The sequence below is a fragment of the Mus caroli genome, unplaced genomic scaffold (assembly GCF_978045245.1).
Source record: "Mus caroli unplaced genomic scaffold, Mus_caroli_1 scaffold_12, whole genome shotgun sequence".
NCBI classification, from domain to species: Eukaryota; Metazoa; Chordata; class Mammalia; order Rodentia; family Muridae; genus Mus; species Mus caroli.
The window spans coordinates 80,904,450-80,911,399 of record NW_028227267.1 but is presented as its reverse complement, the minus strand read 5'-3'; positions in this window follow the sequence as shown (position 1 = coordinate 80,911,399).

Below are 6,950 nucleotides of genomic sequence, written 5' to 3'. Positions count from 1 at the left end.
GGAAGTATTGCCTTCTAGACCTGTTAAAAGAAGATCTTTTAAAGTTCTTACAATAATAGTTGCTATTACTTCTTGACATAGCTATGTATGTCTATTCTTGGGTAACTGTTAGTGTCTTCCCCCCACAGAGAGCTGATGTCCTTTTGTTGAGTTTATAGAATGGTAAAGCCTAGCAACTTCTGTGTTATATTATATTGGCATCTTATAAATTTAGATCATCTCATGAATAGATGTTTAATTATTTCTCTGTATTTCACAACTCAGTTCAGTGTGTAAAGCTAAACCCAGCAGCTGAAATTTGAGTTGCCAATGCAAATATAGCTGTGTCTTCTAGTTCAAAATAGTAAATTTTGGTAACTATTTAGTTGATTCGGGAAATTCCTACTTTCTCTTTTTCTCTCCTTTATCTAACTGACAGGTGATTCTAATAAGTTAAAATTTAAATTCTGAAATCATCACTTCGACATCCTAAATTTGAGAAATAATTCCCCATATGGTGAAATATTCTGTCCTCTAGGCAATATTATTTGTTGATGGAGGACTTCAGCTTCACACTAGCCCCTATCTGCCAAATAAACGTTCCCCCCTATCTTTAAATTTTAATTAGTTAATTTACAGCCCAAATACTGTCCCTCTCCCATCCCATCTTAATGAGACCCTCCCCTTATACTCTTCTCCTCTGAGAGGGTGGGTCTTCCCTCTGGTTTCCCCCCAAACCTGCCTCATCAAGTTTCTGTCAGATGAGATGCATCCTTTTCCACTGAGGCCAGACAAGCCAGCCATGTTGGGGTCAGGCTACAGCTTTAGGAAAAGCTTCCACTTTAGTTTTTGGGAGGACCACATGGAGATTGAGTTGCATATCTGCTGCAGATGAGCCAGGGGTCTCATTCCAGCCTTTGTGTATTCTTTGGTTGGTGGCTCCATTTTTGAGAGCTTCAAGAGGACCAGGATAGTTGACTCCATTGGTCCTCCTGTGGTGTTCCCATACCCTTGAGGGCCTTCGATCCTTCCCCTAACTCTTCCACAATAGTCTGACCTCTATCCAATGTTTGGCTGTGGGTATCTATGTCTGTTTCAGTCAGCTGCTGGGAGGAAGCTCTCAGAGTTCAGTTATGCTAGGCTCTTGTCTGCGATTATAACAGTAGCCTTAATAATATGAGGAGTTAGAGTTTGCTCATGGGATGGGTTTTAAGATGGGCTCATTGCTTGGTGATTTCTTCAGTCTGCTCCATCTATGTCCCTGCATGTCTTGTAGATAGGACAAATTTTGGACTGAAAGTTTGTGGGTAGGTTGGTGTCCTTATTCTTTCATTGGGATCCCTGCCTGAGTACAGAAGGGGTCCTTTTGGATAAGATCACTGTAATTGACTCCTGGGAGTCTCCCCCATCTCAGCTTTCTGGGACTTCCTAAATATAACTCCCCACCCCCACCCCGCATACCAGGCAGCAGAAGATTTTCATTATTCCTCTGTCCATCTAATATTTCTCTTCTGTCTCTTCTCAGACCTGCCCTCCACTCCCCTCCCCCTATACTCTCCCACCCACTTCTCTCTCTCTCTCTCTGTCTTCTATGACTATTTTGTTCCCCCTTCTAAGTGTGATTCAACATTATGACTTATGCCTTCCTTCTTGTTGAATTTCTCTGGGTATGTGGGGGTGTATCATGTCCATTCTGTGCTTTATGAGTGAATACTTACTGTGCATGTCCTTTTGGGTCTGGGTTACCTCATTCAGGATGATATTTTCTAGTTCCATCCATTTGCCTGCAAAATTCATGATGTCCTCCCTTGTTTTTCACACTTGTAGTATTAAATGAAGCACATTATTTAAATAAACAGCATTTTCTGTATCCATTCTTAAATTGTGGGTTGTTAACAGCTTCTGACTATTACAAATAAAGTTGCTATGAACAACGTGTTCTTGTGATATGGTAGAGCATCTGTTGGGTATATTCCCAGGAGTGGTATAGATTAGTCTTCAGATAGAATTATTTCCAAATTTCTGAGGAACCATTATATTGATATCCAGAGTTGTACAAGGTTCCATTCTAAGCAGCAATGGAGAAGTGTCCCCCTTTCTCCATATCCAGGTCAGCAGGTGCTGTTGCTTGAGTTTTCGATCTTAGCCATTTTGATTGGTGTAAGATAGATAATTGATTTTTTTTGACAAGAATTCAAAACCATTCAATAGAAAAAAGATAGAATCTTCAACAAACAGTGCTGGTTTAACTGGATGTCTGCATGTAGAAGAATGAAACAGTATCATATTTATCACCCTGCACAAAACTCAAGTCCAAGTGGATCAAGGACACTACAATACACTACATCTCATAAAAAAGAAAGTGGGAAAAAGCCTTGAACATACTGGTACAAGAGACAATTTCCTGAACATAATATCAATAATGCAGGGTCTAAGATCAACACTTGATAAGTGGGACCTCATGAAACTTAAAGCTTCTGTAGGCAAAGGATACTCTCAATTGAGCAAAATAGCTTGGGAAAATATCTTCACTAATCCTACATCAGTGAGAGGGCTAATATCCAAAATATATAAGGAAATCAAGAAGTTAGACTCCAACAAACCAAATAACCCAATTTAAAAAATGAGGTACAGACCTAAACAGAGAATCCTCAACAAAGAAATTTGAAATGGCCCTGAAGCACTTAAATGTTCAACATCTTTATTCATCAGGGAAATGAAAATCAATACAACACTGAGATTCCACCTTACAGCAATTAAATAAACACCTTTTTACATACTCAATCAGGAAGTCATAACTGACCTATCATACCTATTAGCCACTTCATTAGTAAGTAAGAGGTTGATCCTTTAGAAATTTCAGCATCATCCTGTTGATGACCCCCATATGTCTGTTTATCACCTCATTTTTATGAATTGTACAGTAAACACCAGTGAGAAACTATGTCTTACTAAGTCATGACCATAATCACAGTGACTTTTCCATTATTAGCTTGTACAAGGTTATAGGATCCATTCAACAAGAAGAAACCTCATAGTACAAGCAAGCAAATTTTAAGTCAAAATATTATTTCACTGCATATGTGATTTATTTCACTTAACTATTGTGTAAAAATATACTGATATTTGAAGTCTCATTATAAATATACATAGCTATTGCATACTTTCTGTTTGGGGAATGAGAATGGTGATAATATGTCTACTAATGTCATTAGTACTTCTATGTCATATTTCACCTTTAAAATCAAAATATTATAAAATTTTCTATCCAGAACTTCTCCATATTTTAATATATATATATATTATTATAAATTATCCTGTTATTATATATATATAAAATTATATATGTATTATATATATAAATTATATTATATATTTATATATAATTATATATTTATTTATAATTATATATTTATTTATATAATTATAAATAAATTATATTATATATATATAATATTATATATATATATATATATATATATATATATAATAACAGGAATTTTCTAAAGAAAAACCCAACAACAAACCAATATTAGGAAATAAAAGAATAACTTTTTATACAAATAGTAGGGTTTATTCTTAAGAGTAAATCTTTTGGCATTATGATAATTTATAAAACTATTCTAAACGTTTTTCTTTCAATAGCAAAACTGAGTGTGTTTAATTCTTAATAGATATGAAAGCGTTACAAGTATTTGAAGACTGATGTAATATTTCCCTTAATTCTCTTTTCTTTTACCTTGGCACTTTGTATACATAGCCTAATTTCTACAAGCCTCTTCATTCTGTTTGTATGAATTTTGCAAAATATTTCTCAGCATTACACATAACATTATCTAAAATATAATCTGCAGTTTCAAACACATAAGCTTTTTTTTTCTTTCTAAATTATTATTTTTTATTTTTGGGTATTTATTTCATTTACATTTCCAATGTTATCCCAAAAGTTCCCACACCTTCCCACACCCACTCCCCCACCCACCCACTCCCACCGATAGGGCCCTGGCGTTACCCTGTACTGAGGCATACAAAGTCTGCAGGACCAATGGGCCTCTCTTTCCACTGATGGCCATCCAGGCCATCTTCTGATACATATGCAGCTAGAGACACGAGCTCTGGGGAGGGCGGGGGTACTGGTTAGTTCATATTGTTGTTCCACCTATAGGGTTGCAGATTCCCCCAGCTCCCTGGGCACTTCCTCCAGCTCATCCATTGGGGGCCCTGTGATCCATCCAATAGCTGACTGTGAACATCCACTTCTGTGTTTGCTAGGCCCCGGCATAGTCTCACATGAGACAGCTATATCAGGGTCCTTTCAGCAAAATCTTGCTAGTGTATGCAATGGTGTCAGCATTTGGAGGCTGATTATGGGATGGATCTCCAGGTATGGCAGCCTCGAGATGGTCCATCCTTTCGTCTCAGCTCCAAACTCTGTCTCTGTAGCTCCTTCCATGGGTGTCTTGCTCCCAATTCCAAGAAGGGGCAAACTATCCACACCTTGGTCATTGTTCTTCCCGAGCTTCATGTGTCTCGCAAATTGTATCTTGTATCTTGAGTATTCTAAGTTTCTGAGCTAATATCCACTTATCAGTGAGTACATATTGTGTGAGTTCTTTTGTGATTGGGTTACCTCACTCAGGATGATGCCCTCCAGATCCATCCTTTTGCCAGCGAATTTCATAAATTCATTCTTTTTAATAGCTGAGTGGTACTCCATTGTGTAAATGTACCACATTTTCTGTATCCATTCCTCTGTTGAGGGGCATCTGGGTTCTTTCCAGCTTCTGGCTATTATAAATAGGGCTGCTATGAACATAGTGGAGCATGTGTCCTTCTTACCGGTTGGGACATCTTCTGGATATATGCCCAGGAGAGGTATTGCGGGATCCTCCGGTAGTACTTGGTCCAATTTTCTAAGGAACTGCCAGACTGATTTCCAGAGTGGTTGTACAAGCTTGCAATCCCACCAACAATGGAGGAGTGTTCCTCTTTCTCCACATCCTCACCAGCATCTGCTGTTACCTGAATTTTTGATCTTAGCCATTCTGACTGGTGTGAGGTGGAATCTCAGGGTTGTTTTGATTTGCATTTCCCTGATGATTAAGGATGTTGAACATTTTTTTCAGGTGCTTCTCAGCCATTCGGTATACATAAACTTTTAAAGTTAAAAAACACTTCTTAAAATGAAACAGCATCAACTACTTTTTATCTTTGCTTTGATTACAAGCAAACTCTCAATGATAGGAAAGGTGAACAGATAAATCTCAAAACTGTGCACAATTTTGGAAGAATGTGTTCAGCTCTGATCTGTCTACCTTAGATTATGAGCACACTCCATGATCAACCATGGATTCAGGAAAGTTCTTCAGTAAATAGCATCAATAATATATCCCTATCTATTTAGGAGTTACTGGAGTGACTTGAACTCTAATTCTAACACATGAACCAATTCATGACACTATTAATGCCATTCTAGTATACTTGCAAGACTGGAGTCTAACATGTCTGTCCTCTGAAAGGCTCCACCCAGCAGCTGACTCAGACAGATGCAGAGACAGCCAGCCAGACATTGAACAGAGCTTGGGGATTCTTATGGAAGAGTTAGATGAACTGAGAGCCCCAGAGGGGAGAGGAATGCCACAAAAAGACCAATAGAGTCATCTATCCTGGATCCTAGGGCCTCTCAGAGATGGAACCACAAACCAAAGAGCACACAAATGCTGGACCCAGGCCCTGGCACACATGTAGCAGATGTGCAATTTGGTTTTTATGTAAGTCCTGAAAAACTAGCAACGTCTATCCCTAAGGGTGTTGCCCATCTGTGATGTCCTGATTGGCCTCTTCTGCAGAGATATGATGTGCCATAATGGGGGGATACCCAGATGGGGCCTCCACTCTCTCATAAGAGAAGGGGAGGGAAGACAGGGGAGAGACTGTGGGAGGGTGAACCTGGAGTGGGCACAGTGATAGAGGTGTAAAGTGAATTTAAAAAAAAAAAAAAAAAAGGTAAAAGATTTGTAGACCAAAACTGGAAAAAAATCAATTTTCTTTGTTTGCTACTGACATTATTTCTATATCAAATTACTTTTAAGGCCTAGAAATTACTATCAAGTAGTACTCATAAGGTCTGTTCCACATAGGATGGCCTAAACAACTATGGGCATTAAATAGGATGAAAATAATAGAGACTTATCTGCTATTGTCATATACATATTTGCTTTTCAAGTGATTTGTTAAAATTGAACTCTGCCTAGTGATTATATTCAATGTCTAGCAGGGTATGCAACATGTCTTCTGTTTTTACATTTAAATATTAAATATTGTTTATAAATGCATTTTAATTTATTTCTTTTAAATACTTTTCATTAATCATATTTTCACTATATCCTTTCTCCTTCTACAACTCCTTCCTGGTCCTACTCAAATCCCTACCATAATCATAATCATGCTATATCTTTTTCACAAACAAAACACAACAAAAATATCAAAACAGAGCAAACAAACATGGACTCCATATTGTGTTAGCTAATACTTCTAGGACTTGGACTATGGTTGATATTCCCAGTGAAACTGTTGGAAACACCGGATTCCCCTTTCTCAGTTGCAAATAGCTTTCTTGATAACAGGAAGCATTATGTCAATTTTTCCTCCTCCATGTTGGGATTTCGTCTGGTTTGAACTTGGCCAGTTCTTGTGTTTATTCCTATAGTGTCTGTAAGCTCTGATGCAGCTTGGCCATATTGACTGAAAGATGCTGTTTCCTTGAACTCAGTCACCATCTCTGCCTCTTACCATCTTTCTGCCTCATCTTACACATACATTCCTGATCCTTGTGAAAACAGTTTTGATGTAGATGCTCTGCTTATGTATGAATATTTCAATACATCACATTGTATGCACATTGAATAGTGGTTCTCTATGGTAATCACCACCTACTCCAAGAAGTAGCATCTCTGATGAGGGTTAAGCAA